The sequence below is a fragment of the Cavia porcellus genome, unplaced genomic scaffold (genome assembly GCF_034190915.1).
Source record: "Cavia porcellus strain 051 isolate PalLab524CR breed Dunkin Hartley unplaced genomic scaffold, mCavPor4.1 scaffold_6, whole genome shotgun sequence".
NCBI classification, from domain to species: Eukaryota; Metazoa; Chordata; class Mammalia; order Rodentia; family Caviidae; genus Cavia; species Cavia porcellus.
In genome coordinates this window covers 3,061,794-3,077,506 of record NW_026947489.1, presented here as the reverse complement: position 1 = coordinate 3,077,506, position 15,713 = coordinate 3,061,794, and the positions used below count along the sequence as shown (strand labels likewise).

The 15,713-nt window shown below is 44.2% G+C and overlaps 1 protein-coding gene and 1 non-coding gene across 4 annotated transcripts in view; one reads left to right on the top strand and one right to left on the bottom strand.

Annotated features, from left to right (window-relative positions):
* Gabrg3 (gamma-aminobutyric acid type A receptor subunit gamma3) overlaps positions 1–15,713 on the top strand; it is a 534,280-nt gene that overhangs the window by 188,154 nt on the left and 330,413 nt on the right. The window lies entirely within an intron of this gene.
* Positions 10,809–10,915, bottom strand: LOC111753572 (U6 spliceosomal RNA). Its single transcript, XR_002788341.1, has one exon. It is a non-coding gene; the product is annotated as a U6 spliceosomal RNA (small nuclear RNA).

Sequence of the window (15,713 nt, the reverse complement as noted above, 5' to 3'; positions counted from 1 at the left end):
GCCACTGCATCAGCACGGACGGTATAGACTGTCCTCCGGATGTGCTCCCTGGGAGACACTGGCTGTTGCTTCCTGTATAGGGCCCTGTGCAGGGCACTTTGGTTCCATTTCAGACAGGATGAAGTCTGCAATTTATGGAGAGACAGAGCTGTTATAGTTTTCTCTCACAGTGGTCTCTGCCTCCATCCTATGTGAGGACAGAAGGATTCTCACAGATACATGGCCAAGCCATTTCTCTTGCCCTTTTGGTCATTGCACCTATTCTTTTTTTTTTTTAATTCCTTAGAAAAAACAGGGCCCAGAGAGAGTTGGTCTGGGACCCACAGTTACTCAGTACCACAGAAGATCCTAGAACCAAGGCCTCTGCTTCCTAAAGCAGCGCTGTTTATCCCCTAAGACCTTCTCATTCTGCTTTAATGAACATCAGTTCCAAAATGGAAAGAAAGAAAGGAAGGAAGGAAGGAAAAGAAGTAAAGAGAAAGGAAGGGAGGAGAGGGGAGGGGAGAAAGGAAGGAAAGAAGGATAGAAAAAAGCAAGCAAGAGAGGAAGGAAGGTAGGACAAAGAAAGACACAGACAGACAGACAGACAGTGAGGGAAAAGAAGAAAGTTGCATTTAAGGTGCTTGTTAGCTTCTGTAAGGTGTTGGTTTCAGTCTCAGGTATCAAGTTCATCAAGAGAAATTAGCAAAAATTAGTAATCATGTAAGTAAGAGATTAAAATACCCATATAATTGTCTAGAAAACTCAATTACTATTTCACAAGGAAATAAGTGTATTCAATTTTATCAAATATTTGCTAGAGAAACCTTGTATCTCAGCTTTTTTTGAAAAATCAATGTATCATGCTGAGACAACTATTTGAGTTCTGTCCTAATTATGTTCTCATTGGTAGCACAAAATATGCGTCACCCACAGGTTGAAGGAGGAAAGGTTTATTTTGGCTTACAGTTTGTGGAGGTTTCAGTCCATAGTTGGCTGGCTCCAAGGCAGGGTGGCATGGCAGAGGGGCACTGCAGATAGGCAGCAGGCAGCGGAGCAGGAGGCTTCACTTCCCTTTTACTGCATGCAAGCTACAGGCTATTGTTTGGTACCACCCACACCCAGTGTGGCACTTTCACACCCAGAACTACACTAAACCTATTTAGTGGGCAATCTGGTTATCACATACCCCTAATCCAGTGTCAGGTGCGCACAATCTAGCCCATCTCCCGAAGTGCGTGTGAGGCTGTAAGGGCACATCTAGATAGATGCCATGGTGCCAGCCTGTCGGACTGTTATTCCTCATAACCTTGGTAGATCAGACGGAGCTGCTGGCTTTTTTCACTTGCAAATGTATTTGGTTCAAGTATGTTTCATTCTCTAACTATGTGCTGTGAAGCGTTGAGCACTTAGAAATGTTAACGGAAATAGGTTCAGTGTCCTTCACAGATAACTGAAACCTTTGGGACAAATTAAATGTCTATTGTTGTGTGGAATTCTGACTTTGCTAGGGATCAAATGGGACCTATAGAATGGATCAGAAAGCTGGTGTAATGCTAACTGTCTGAATTTGCTAGCCTACACATCACAGCTTATTTGCACACATTTGGGTTATCTGCTATCAGAATGTTGCTGTAGACTAGAGAAAGGGCATGGAGAAAGCAGCCTGTATGTGTTCAGTGTCCACTATGTGCAGTAATTCAGAGCCACCCTTCGGACTTGCTGTCTTTGGACATTGATTTTTTATTGTAGTATTTTTCCTCCAGAAATACTCATTTCACATAGAAAATGAAGTGTATTTATAGCTTCTATATATTCGTTTAGTTTCATGTGCTCTCTTCTGTGCTATTTGCTGAAAATTTTTGGTAAATGGGTTTCCTCTGCTTCATTTTTCCCTTTAATAGTGAAGAAAATTGTCATCGTACACTTTTTGAAATAGCTGCCATTTGAGGATGGGAAATGCTTCCATCTGTGGTCTTCTTATTAACTCATTTCTGCCTTTGCTATTAAACCACCAAATGGCTTAACTCTGAAAAAAAAGTCTTAAAAGTGCCCTACAAGTAAGTTTTAGCCATGCGTGGTAGTGTTCACCTGTGGTTGCACACTTTGGGGGGCTTAGGCAGGAGGAGCACGAGTTTGAGTGTGGCTCCCAACTTGAGTAACTCAGGGAGACCCTGTCTCAAAATGAGGGGAAAAACCAAAAGCCTTGGGGATGTAGCCTAAGGTGGAGGCCTTGGGTGCAACTAGCACCTCAGTTAGTAAAGCCACAAGTTACACAGCTGCTTGTGTCAGGTCACTGGTGCAGGACGCAGCCTTAGCGTCTGTCTTCAGTGTGCTAGGCAGCAGGGGCTGAGTGGTGACCCTCTTGGTCTGTATTGGTCCTCTGAAGAGTGAATATGGCCTTTTAAGTATATGTTTAGCGACTGGGCCAAATTTAAAACATTAAACATATGTATATTTTTCTGTAATATTAATGAGAACTCAAGAAAATATGTATATTGTACATTTTAATGTTCTCTATGAAATACCAAATGTCTAAGGCTCAGACTTATGTTTTTGAGTTCGTAAACAATGATGTGTACATGTATTTGTATGAATGAGCTAGGAATGTTAAAAGTTATTCTTATGTTTTAAAATATCTTCCTAAGTTTATATTTTCTTCTCATTTTACATCTTCAAAGACAGTGCTGTACTATAAAATGATACTCTGTAGTTCAATGCTACCGATATTCAGTAGAATAATATCTGTCATGGTTTATGTCTGTGTCCCCCAGGCCTCATGAGTTTGCAAGGTGTATTTGTGATTGGTTCTTTGTCTAGTGCTTGGATTGATGATGTCAGTGCTCCACCCACCTGGGGGTGGAGCCAGGATGTGATGTAATGGCAGGAAGAAGGTGTATCTCGCTCTTTGCCAGTTCCCGTTTGCTGTTTGCAGCCACCATGAACTGCAGCCCAGCCATGCCCACCTGCCTTGGAGCCAACTGAGTGTGGACTGAAACCTCCAAAAACTGTAAGAAATAAACCTTTCCTTTCCCAGCTTGGGCATCAAGTATTTTGTCTCAGCGATGAGTAAAAAGTAACTAAGACAATATCATTATTGTGAATAATGATCTTTGATTCTTTGTGATCATGGATTCTTTGAAAAGTCTTACCCAGAGGTGTCCAGAACCAGAAAGCAGGATCCTTTCTTGGTAACTTTGGAGATTCCTTGACCAGCAAATTTTTTTTCTTTTCTTTTCTTTCTGAAACATTCTTTGAGACTCATCTGCTACAAGTTTTGTGGAATGGTGAGAGAGAGGAGGAAGACTTGGTGCAATTCCAGGATTTTAGATTTTAAGAATGTTAGCAGCCAGATTCTAAATGTTACTGAATTAGCTGCTATAATTCTTGAATGTGAGTTTGAAAACCCAAATGTGATAACTTTTTTTCCCAAATGTCTTTCATAGAAAACAATCAGAGGCTCGTCATTTTTGCCATCCTCACATATCACTAATATTCTGGCTGTGGACACGAAAATAGGAGGTTTAAGCTTAATGTGATGTTTGTTTTTCTTAATTAATTTCTTGATATGATACTACTTCTGCCTTGGGTGGCAGGCACAGTCAGCATTGTATTCACTCTTCCATAGTTATGTGAAGAAACTCGTGAGCTTTGCAAAGTATATTGCATTTTTAAAACTCAGGATAAATTCTTTGTATGTCTAAACCCATCTAAATCACAGATAGGAGAACTGTAATGCTACTCTTGGTTTCCTGAGGTGCCTAAAAGTTCCTCATAAGAAATGTAATTTTTATTCAGGTAAATAATAAAGCTAACTGCATGATAAATTGTGTTAGACCTTTATAGTTCACAGAGGTAAATTTTTAATATGTGAAAATGATCTATGGGAAGCGGGAAATGTTAAATATTTTATTCTAATAATTGCACTATATTAAGTACAGTAAAATCTACTTTCATTGAAGGAAAAAAGTATGCCATAATTCAAGCTTTGCTGTTAGAACTTGTGCCTAGCTACCGTTCGCAAAATTAAGATAATTCATTAAAATAAAGGAGGGGGTCTGACTCCTATTGAGTCCAACGGACCTGTGAGTGTTCTGAGCCCAGCATTTTTTCCGGGCATTCACCTAATCCGTTAGCAGCTTCTTCTGGGCAGAACTGGAGAACCAATGTTCACCTTTTGCTTGATGTCTGTGCTGTTAGTTTTAGGCGTCCCCTTTAAGTTTCTGAGGATTTTATTTAACCAAAATTCCTCTGCAAGAGAAAGACAAGTGTGTCAGTCGGTCTGTCAGTTTTCATACCATAGCTGGATGCTGCATGGACTGCACGGCTTGTACAACAAGCATGCATTTTTCACAGTACTGGAGTCTAAAAATCCAAGTCCAGGGCATCCACATGGTCGGGTTCCTGATGGGGGCTCGCTTACAGATTTCTAGATGATTGCCTGTTACATTTCCACGTGGAAGACAGATCACCAGGAGATGTCTCCTTGCTCTTACGAGGCATTAATCTTAGCATGAGCACCCCCCCCCCTTACCTAATGATGGCCCTGGATCCCCACCTCTAGGTCCTCTCGTTTTCATAGTGTGTATATGTGCTATTTATGTTCTTAGATGCTACAAGTTGAATTCAGGGATTTAGATGTGCTAAGCACACTTGGTACCATTGGGCCGTATACCCAGCCAACATGCAAATTGTAGTGGGCACGTGACATTCACAGAGTACGTGTGAATGAGGGAACTCACTTCCCCGTCATCTTGGTGTGCAATACGTCATACGCCTATACAAACCAACAGGGAGCCTGGACCAAGTGGCTAATTAAAAGAGAACAGATTTTAGGGCTGCGGGTGTAGCTCACAGTAGATCACTCGCCTCGCACAAAAGAAGGAGTTCCAGGATTCACTCCCCACTACCACAAAAAGTCAAATGAGCAAAACAAAACAGGTTTGACGTCCCCACTCAGGTCTTTTCTGTTTGCTACAACTCGTGAAGCTGTCAGATACAGCGGGAAGTTTGGGTTCTGTGTCGACTGTCACATTTTACACCTGCTGCCGATGAGTAAAGTTATTTCAATTTACAATATGACTTCTTTCTCTTACCAACCAAACTTTGAAAATAAGCACACGGGGTGTGAGGAAGAGCTCCAGTTTTCTTTGCTTTATTCCCATTTAGTCCAGCGAGATTCAGATCAAAATTTTTAATTGGGTAAAAGGGCAGCCAAAGGTCATTGAGAACCAGCAACTTCTGTTCTGGCTAATTCTACTCTCCTTTGTTCTGTCAGTTTTGTGTGACATTTGACTAATGGAATAATGGATTGAAAAATTAGTACTTTAAAAAGTGAACTAAAACAAACCTGTAGGCACAGAACCAGTTGCCACCTTCTGCCCAGGTGACGCCCCGCTGCATGCTTAGTGGGCCAGCAGGTGCTTCTGCAGCCACAGGAGCCAAGCGGGTCCCAGCCCTGCCATTCATTATGCTGAGTGAGCTCTGGATCTGTCCTGAGCCTTTCTGGCCCTGGGCCCTCTCGTCTGTAAAGCAGACATGGTATTAACCCAGTACCTCCTTCCTAGGCATATGGTGATAGTGCAGTGTTTTAGTGGGTGTTACGCTTAGTCCCCTGGCTGAGGCGGCTGTGAGGGTTCATTTCTATCACTGTCCTCTCTCTCTTCCTCCTTTTGCCCCCATTCCACCCTCAAACTTCTTCGCTGACATTAATATGGGGAGGGAGGAACTGCATCCCGAATGCGTCGGAGCTCGGAGCTCTGAGGTGCTGGTCCTGGGCCCACATGCTCGAGATAAGTATCTTTTGGCTACTGAATCAGTGTGAATTTTAGAGGACTTAAAAATATGGTCAGTTGTGACTTCACTGCATTGAGCTGTGGTAGCATCTCTTGCTTATTTCTGACCTGTGTGCAGGGGACCTCTCTTGGGTGATGCCATGACTGAGCAGCACAGGTGTGCATCTGAGTAATCGATGCATGGTCAAGGAGTTCACCCAAGAATCTGAAAGGCACTCTCTTGATTCCGGGAGACCAGCACACGGAGCATCTACAAGAGCAGCATGACTCAGCCCTCATCCCTGACCCCCAAGCAGCAGCCGAGGCGACCCACACAAGTAGGGAGTACTGTCTGGTCTGTTGGGAGGCTGAAACGCTCTGCTCTGAGGGTGCACCTTTCAAATGATGCTCTTCTTGCCTGTTTGCTGGACAGGGAGCCTGTTTTGGTCCCCTCCCTAACTGTCCAATGGAGTAGGAAACGCCCTTCATAGCCTTCAGGAATGTGTTCTGAGAGGGCTCTGCTGGAGGGCCCAAGCATTCTTGAAGTTTTTTGTTGTTTATTTCATCTTAGAAACTTACAAAAACATTCAGTTCTAGTTTAAACTCTTTGTGCATCTGTCATAAGAAGTAAAATGCAATGTCTCCTAGACACCAGTGTAATAACTCTTAGATCTTAGAAAGTTTGATGCTCTGGAAATAGGTGTACCTGTCGCTTCTGCCCCTGTGCGGGAGCCCTGCTTGTTCATTCTTGAAAGACATGAATGCAGAGATGGGCTTTCACAGCCCAGCTGCAACTCTGCAGATTCCCTGAGATGGCCAGGGGTGATTGCTAGGTTATCATTCTGTGATCCTGGCATTTATCCCCCAGGACTCAGTGTATTTGTGAGATTATGTACTTATCTTTATAAATCAGAGTTCAATTTAGACTGGCTTCTTAAAGCCAATGTGTGGGAAGTTGGGGTGTGGGTGGAAGTTTTGTCTTCCTGAAGCTGGCTTTGGAGGAAAAAATAACACAGTCATTTACATGGATTGTGTGTGGCAAGGGAAAACAGCAGGGTGAAGATTTCGTCAGTTCTATATCTCTCTGGATTAATGTAAATAGCCAAAGAAGGAAGAGAGAGTTTAGTCATTAATTAGCACAAAGACAAAGAGCTGGAAACTCCGACCTTTGGTAGCTTTGGAAAGCAGTATCGACGAGCATTTCTCACACACCACATGCTCCAGTGTCCGTGTGCGTACACTTAGATGGGAAGTCCCTCTGGGGTCGTGTGGGATGTATGCTTGCACTCAGGCCCTCTTGGATGACCCTACTTTGCCTCATCTCATGGCATTTCTTGGTGTTTATCTTACATTTTCTGTGAATCGCTTTAAGGCTCCTTTGGACTAACCATAAAGCATATCCTAGATGCAGGGTAAGGCTCAGCTTATGTCAGGCATGAAGCTGTGGAGAAGAGAAAACTTTCTCTCTGCTCTCTGGAGATTCCATAACTGAGTCCAAAGAATACATGGACAATAGACAGATGAACAGAAGAAAAACCATTTTAACTACTTGTTCAAGCAGTTCCTACTTTTCCGGTTTTCTGTAATGTTGAGATGCTATGTCTTGGGGGTAGCAGATCCTGAATCTTATGTTGGATTCAGGTTTGGATCATTGCTAAAATTTTTTACCAGTGTAAGTTTGCAATACATAATAAATACCTTCACTATGGGGAAGTCACTGTGACATCTTGGTCCTTTTTTACTTCCCTTTACCCCCCCCCCCATCTCCCTTCAGGGTTGTTAAATGTTCCCTTCGGCCCTTGTGCTAATAATGGCTTTGTCACCACTGATGCATGGTGCTCTTGGGAAGTGGTGGGACCTTTAGGATGTAGGGCCTGGTGAGGGAAATTCAGTCATCTGGCGAGCCTTCTAAGGAGATACTGGGACCCTGGCCTTCCCACTTGTGCTGAGTCCTGGCCACCATGAGATGCATAGGTCTCCTCCACCATGCTCTCCTGCCATGACCTGCTGTAACCAGGGTACGCGGTCAACCCCCCATGGACTGAAACCTCGAAACCATTGAGCTTAGGCTGGCTGGATCTTGTCTGATGGGATAACTGGGAGCACACAAATTGCATTTCTTGAATTAGAATTTTAGTGTAATAAATAAGATGTTTAGCCTCAAAATTTCAATGACCCAACCCATACAAAACCTTTCCCTTAGGTTGTGAGCTTAAGTTGTAGCAAGTAGATGTTGCCCAGTTCATTTCTCTCTGCCTCTGAGACCAGCTCTCTCAAATTATCCCTCGTAAGCACTGCTGGTCCTTCTGATAAGCTGTTTGTCTGTAAATGGGAATAATTTGCCACAAGTCAGCACCCTAATTCCTGACCTCTGGGTTCTGCCCTATGAAAACAAGGTACAGTTCATGGGCTAATTGGAAAGGAACAGAGGACGCAGGTATTTTACCTCTCTGAAAATCCTAGTGTTTCCTGTTATGCTATCTCCTTATCTTGACATGAAGAGAAGAGCAGCAGTGCTCGATTAACCAAACGGGGAATATTTCTAGTGTTATGTAAACCCTGATTCCCAACGAGTGGGAGGCCGCCTGACCAGGCAAAGAGGCTCCTGCAGGTTTTCGCAAGCATCATGCCCTGAAGAACAGTAACAGGAGGGTCACCCTTCAAATGCCCTTCACATCAGGATGCATTTGGAGAACTGCAGGAACTTTCACAGGGAAGGGAAGGAAAGAAAATGGAAGGAACAGAGAACAAAGAAGAAAGGCTGTGGAAGGGATCAGCGCTCAGGCTCACGGACTCTACAACCTCGTGTGGAGGTGTCCTTTGAGCATCAGCGTGTTAGCCCTTCATAGTGGGGTGCCCCCTCCCCACCCCGCCCCAACCACTTAAATGTCACCCAGCCAAACCTTTGTCTGAGGTGCCTCACCCTTCAAAGAAAACAAGGTCTGGCGTTTGGAAACAAAATGAAGCCTGAAGAACCACAGCGTGTCCCTCTTCCTCCATTTCCCCTCTTGCGCTGTGGGCTGGTACAGGGATAAACAGCCCACCTCAGAAACTCCCCGAGGGGTCTGAAAACTTGGGCATTTCATGATAGAGGAAACTCTCAGAATTGGATTAACAGTTTCTGTGTCCTTTCTCAATGTCTATCCAGTCTCGTGGAGTCTTTTTGTTGTTGTTGTGGATAACTTACCTTTCCATCTGTTCCATGGCTGCCCTTCATTTTGCTAATTTCTAGACCTGTAATGCAGTGTTTTCATGGAATCATGGACTTCCCAGTGGAAATGCAGGCCTTTTGGGTCAATGCAGGTGATGTTGGTCCTTGTGGTCGAGGATTAGTAGCTCGGAATACTTATGCAGATGTCATCATCTGTATCTTAAATGTCCCTCAAATAATTACATATTGGAAGAATCATCCCCAGGCTGTGGTGCTCTTGGAGGAGGTGAGACCCCATTTTGCTTCTCTATTGCCACTGAGGGGTACAGACCTCTTCTATATTCTCCTGCTATGATGAATGTTGTCACCATAGACCTAAAACAGCAGAGCCCTCTAACTATGGACTGCAGCTCCCAAAACCATGAGCCAGATAAACCTTTTTACTTATCACAGGCCTTTTGTCGTAGTAATAGAAAACTGACTTACAGGGGAATTTCTTCTGTGTGTGTTCTATTTTTCCTGCCGTACCCTCCATGAATATGCATACACTTTACCACAGCACACATAGTCCCTTTGCAAGGTTCCTCCCAAATAGGCTCTTGATTTTGGGAGAATGTCTGTTATATAAAATTGACAGTGTAATGTTGCATTTTTTAAAAGGTGGAAGTTAAGTGTTTTAAAAGCAAATGTTTATCACAAAGCTTCCTAAAGAGTTCATGGCTACAGGTGCAGCCACAGCTCTAAGCCGTGGTATGTGGGTTCTCCTGGTACCCCGAGATGCTGGCAGCCAGTCCCCCCCCCTCGTTCCCACACAGGGTTGCACTTCTGCTCCGTTCCTGCTCTCGCCTTACTGGTGAGCTGAAGGGAGGGGAGGGTGGAAAAGCTCTTCTCTGCCAGGGCATCTGCTCTTACGAGGCTTCCTACTGTAGTATGTTCTGAGAATTTCCTGAGAAGTAACAGAAATGTCTTCCTCTGAATTAAAAGGAAGCTGGCAAACCAAAGAATGACTCAGACTAGTCGGCTTGGTGAATCACTGAGTTGCTAAGGGCTTGTTACAGAGCAGGGCATGGCTTCCGGGAGGCTGCATTCTGAAGTCACTCTCCTCTGCCTGCCCAGCTACGGTTTAAATATGCCTGCAAGCTAAACACTAAAAACTGAAGGAAAAACAAAGAATTCATGGGGAAAATTATGAGGTATGTGGACTTCATTCCCATCCTTATCAGGAATGCCACCCATCTCAGCAAGCACTATCAACCGGCAGTGACAGATGACCTCAGTCTGTTGTAGCCTGGCATGCAGCTGGCCAGGGTCTGCCTCAGAACTGAACAGCAGACGGCGTACAGTGGTGGCGCTCTGTCTCTGGTTGGAGAATTGTTCTCCCCATAAAAGAGCAAGAGGAAAAGCACCCTTCATCCTTCGAAGGTTCACCAAACTGAATTGGCAAAGGGTGGGTTACTAGGATAAAAAGGTACAGTATATAACTGTATTAATGTGCACAGTACTAACAGTCGCAGCGCTGTAGCCACACAGGAAGTAGAGTCTCTCGAAGGACCCAGTGAGTGAGGCTTAAATAATTCTCAGTTCCAGAGGAGTAGAGACCTGGGTACGCAGAAATACCTTGGAGCACGGTAAAGTCAAGCTCTGGGAGCGGTGGCAGGAAGAATGCCTGCTGGCACAAAGCTTGTCATTACACAGAGTAAGTCTTTCAAGGTAGCCTCTCAGGGAGTTTCCAAGAAGAATACATGAAAATTCCATCCTGAGCATGGAGACTTGTAGTCTATTAACCTTTCCTAGTCATTTGATGATATTTCTAGGGAGAGGTATTTAAGATAATTTCCTCTGCTTTGGAAGAAGCTTTTCTTTCTTTTTTTTTAGTATGAACTCAAAAAATCTTTAATGCAGCAAAGAATATGGAATGCTTCATGAATTTGCGTATCATCCTTGCTCAGGGGCCACGCTGATCTTCTCTGTATCGTTCCAACTGTAATATATGTGCTGCTGAAGCAAACACAAAGCTTTTATTAAAGAAGTCAGAAATGGGAATTCCCTGAGAGTGAGAGACAGAAACAAGTCAAGGTCTGAGGGGCCCTGATTCTGGGGCGGCTTCCAAGCCCTCTCACCATGTCCCAGCTCCAGGCTTTGGGGCATCCTCTTCTGAGTTCCAGCTCTCAAGTCTTCTTATGCAAATTGTATGTTAAATGACAGCTGACACTGTGTTTATCTAGCAGTTCATAGCCCGAGTAGCTTCTGCCACGTAGAAGGTGCTCCCCAAGTATGTAATAGACTGGATAATTGCTAAGCTGAATGATTTTGCAGGCTTTTCAGAAGAGTTATAAACCGACATATATCAGGAAAGCTAATGATACACTGAAATACCGCATTGCACAGTGAGAGTTGACACCTTCCTAATGATAGCACTGGGTGTAAAGGGGCACCATTCAAATGCACACAGCCCTTCCTGGCTCTAGTCCTGCACGGTGGAGGATGGAGGGACCCTGATCTAGAGGGGAGAAACAATTTTACTCTCCACTGTTCACAAGCTCTTAGCTAGGACTGCCTGTAATGAGAGGATAAAATGAAAGCCTCTCAACGTATCTACCTCATGTATACATGGGCAGCAAAGTGGAGAAGCGTGATCTCAAGGAGATTGCAAAGAAATGTAGATTTCAGACTTCAGGACCATTGTCCTGTCCTATGAAACAAAAAAGAGTGACATTGGAAGGCTGGCTAGGATGAGGACACCAGGAGAAAGGTGGACACAAGGAAGGTTTTGCTCTGCAGATTTAACTTAGTCCTTTTCTTTGATGTGAATTTCTAAACATTTAGTCCTCTGTCTGTTCTTGATACAAAGAAGGATAATCTGGCCAGGGAGACTTCCTTTATAGATGTGAATTTCGCTTAGAGTAGGGTAACTTTTCAGGGCTTTCCCTATGTCTACAATGGCTCAAAGTAATCCTCATGTGGAAAAGTCATGTTTGGCATAAAATGCTGGTCTCCTCCAGTCATACTTTGGGATGCTGTACCCTTAGCCCTGTCAGCTTATGGTGAAAACTCAGAAGACTTCTCTGTAAACCACTTCTTGTGTTCACAGACGCCTCTCAGCAGAAAGCATGCTGATTTCTGTGGGGGCTCCAGTGTCCTTAGCTGCAGGAAGCAAGTCTCCTAGTCCTCAGGGTCTCTGCTTAATATTTTTATATACAACCACAGCAATGGCAATGATGACCGTGAAGCAGGATCAGGTGCCTCTGATGCATTTCCCCAAGTTTACATTCCAATTTCATTGTTTCATCAACTGAATGCAAATGAGGAAAATTCCAGGGAAAGCCTAGAGATGCCAGGAGCGGTGAGCCTCTTTCACATGTTTATCACGTCTCGCAAGAGGCATTAAGAGATGTGCTGTTTAAATTCCTAGTAAATGCTAGCAACGTTTCAGGACACTGTTATGAATGAGAATTTAAAGAGGTCAGATAGGTGACTTCAAATTTTTAAAAATAGCAAACTTATTCCTGAAGTCCTGCAAATTATAACTGGGGAAACATCTCTCTTATTTCTCTAAAGCTTTAAAAACATCTTAACCTTGGCCTGGCAGGATCAAGGTATCACCCAGATTAGGAATTTAGCTGGGCCTTGCAGCCAGAGGTAGAGGGGCCTTAATCTGCCCCAGAAATGCAAGGAAAACACCCCCCCCCCAATGAGAGGCAGCAACATGAATATGATAGCAAAAATCATTCGGAGTTCAAGAAGCAAATTGTGTCACAGAATAAGTATAAAGTAATATACTGATGCCTTAAGTATAGTTTTAATCACTGTTAACAAATTACTTTATAGACACGTATCCATAACATAGAACTCTGATATGGTATCTCACAGTAAGGGTCAGCATGGGTGACCACTTGGCCGATACTTTTTCTGTGTTTGTACTTAGGACACCAGTACCTGTTCTGCTGATTTTTCAACCAAGGAGATGCATTGTGCATCTACAAAGTCAGAGCCACAATAGCACCTCATTTATAGAGTGTCTGTAAGGATTAGGAAAAGTGTATGGGTCTACAAATGTCTCATTACATTTAGGCTCACTCTGCTTATGTTGTGCAGGACCAATGGGATGCAGCCACACTGCTGTTCTGTCCTACAGGAAAGAAGGAAGGGTGTAAGAAGAGTTAACTGGCAACCTAGACCAGTGCAATGCGGGGCCCTACTGTGACAGGAGCACCCCAAAGATCTGGGCCCAGCAGTGGTGGTAGATTTGCTATCTTTCCTTCATGTTAATTCTGTATGGCACTTGTGATAGGTGAGAATCCAGGGATTAAGATTTGTGCTTTGAAAGGGAGTTGTAACAGAACCTACCACTGTGTGACATCTGAAGTTGATAGAGGCTGGGAGAGACTGCTGTCTGACCATGGGCTGCAGAATGTCACGGCTCACAGCAATGGCGGCTCCTTCCGCTGCCCAGGTCTCCCGTCCGCCTCCCCTCAGCGTGCCCAGGCTGGAGACCCTGGCAGCAGTAGCTCCTCCTCACACCTGTTCGTTTATGTTAGGGAGGCGACGTGGGGTGATATGGAAGATACTGTGAGGTCACAAACGTTTGAATGAGGATCTGACTGCTTCTGTGAGTTTCCCTTTCTTTATCTAATCAGGGAAAAAGCAAGGGAAAAGAGTAAAGGCCTGAACCCTTTGATGTGTTCTCTTTCTTAATTGCAGGTCGTTTGGACATTTTTTAATCACCACAGTGTTAGTTTCCCATGGCTAGGCAAACTCTTTCCTCGAATTAACAGCTGTGTGCCTCGTTTACCTGAACTTTGGAGAGACTCTGTATGACTGCTGTGCTCTCCCGCTTGGGTTAGGGGTGCTGCAGGTCCTTCTCCATGTCGTCATTGTCAAGATCATAATCCCCAGACAAAAGCTACCATTTGGAATGTAGAGGAATAGTAACTAAGTGTTGATTCTTTCGAAAGAACATGAGATTATCAGTAAAATCCCATTTTGTTTCAGTGAGCACATAGTACACCAGCAGTGGAGGTGTGGCCTTCCCCACAAAGGGCAAGTATTTTCTGAAGGGTCAGGAAGGTCTCGCGAGCCCAGAGAAATGTCCTGTCCAGGTTCCTGTCGGTGTCGCTCCCGGCCGGCAGGAAGAACACACGACAAGATCTGGCAGTGGCTGGGCTTTCTTTATTTTCCCTCTCCGTACAGTCTGCCCCGGGATTCTTCCCGGCCGAAGCCTCTACCGGTCCGCTCCCCGCGGCTCCTTTCCTGCTTCTCTCTCTACAGTCTGTCCCGAAGCCTCTACCGGTCCGCTCTCCGTGGCTCCTTTCGTGCTTCTCTCTCTACAGTCTGTCCTGAAGCCTCTACCGGTCCGCTCTCCGTGGCTCCTTCCGTGCTTCTTCTCTTGTGGCGGGAGAGGCACTCACTTTTATAGGGTTACAGTGGCCAATCAGTTCAAAGCGCGCGATGCGGGCTGATTGGCTAACATCAGTTGTTGCTAGGCAGACTATCTTACAGAGCGGGTTGTTTACCAAGCAGGAAGCAGGAGATAAGCGCCATCTTAGCACACTCGATGGGAGGGGTAATCTAGCTCAGGCTTTGCTCCTTCTTACAGGCATCACGTCCGCCAAGTAAGGCGACCGGGCTCGGCTGCGGCTCCCAACAGGTTCCCAGTCCGGTCTGCCTGCCATGAGAGATGCAGTCTTTGCTCCTGATTGGTTGATTGCAGGTCATGGATCATGGGCGGACTCACTGGTGAACGGGGCTACATATTTCTAAGCCTTTGAAAGAAGATCTGCCTGTGCAAGGGGTGTGAGAGTTTAGTTGGTTCTTCTAGAACCAGAGAACACTCACCCACAGTCAGCAGATGGCCACTGGGCTCCATTTTGTACATAAGCTCAGTGATTCACTAGATCTTTGTTAAAGTTTCTGAGTTCTTCAGCAATGAAAGAACTTTATAAAGTTTAGGACCACCTTTGCATCTTTGAGCTTCATATATTAAAACACTTGTATATTTTTAAACATGGTTAAATTTATTGGCTACTTAAAAATGTTTGTCTAACAGTAATGTAAAGCATTTATTTAAATAATGAGTATTACACATTCATAATATTTTTCAAGACTCACATATCTTAAGAGAAAAATTTTACACAGTTGTATAGAACACTTTTTAAGTCTGAAGGATGAAAAATATACTCATCTGCTTAAGTATATGCATTTTTTACCAGTTTTCTAAAGATGTTCTCAGTTCTCTTTAAAAACTAAATGATAGTTTAGTTTCTTTTATATAAGAATCTTCAGTGCCTCCTGGTTTCACACAGATGTGTATCTACGATCGCTTAATATTGTGAAGTAGCACTGTTGTATGTGCTTGAGCGTACAGCTAATTGTACTGTGATAAATTACCAGAGCATTATCATTCTGCGAATGATGGTTATGCAGTCAGTGTTGAATTTAATCATTTAGCAACAAGGCTTTGAAAGTGTGTGAGATGCCTGATAAAGTAGTGCTATCAATTGTTTAATAAAGTTCCTGAGGTTTAAACTCAGAGCAGCCCCTGGGGCCTCCGGTTTGCTGTCACCTTGTGCCCCTGCTGCCCATCCTTGCTTTTGTTATCCATACGGCCATTCCGTAATGTTAAAAGGTGAACTGGCACATCTTCTTGCTGGCAAGACCCAGGGGCGGAGCTGCTGCACGTGGGACCTCAGATCGCCTGAGAAGGACGCAGGCTCCCGGGTCCCCAGTGCCAGAGGCTAGGCGTGGTGATACAGATGACAAGAACCTTTTTTCTTATGAAATTTTTCAAGTGACTATTTCAATCTATAACA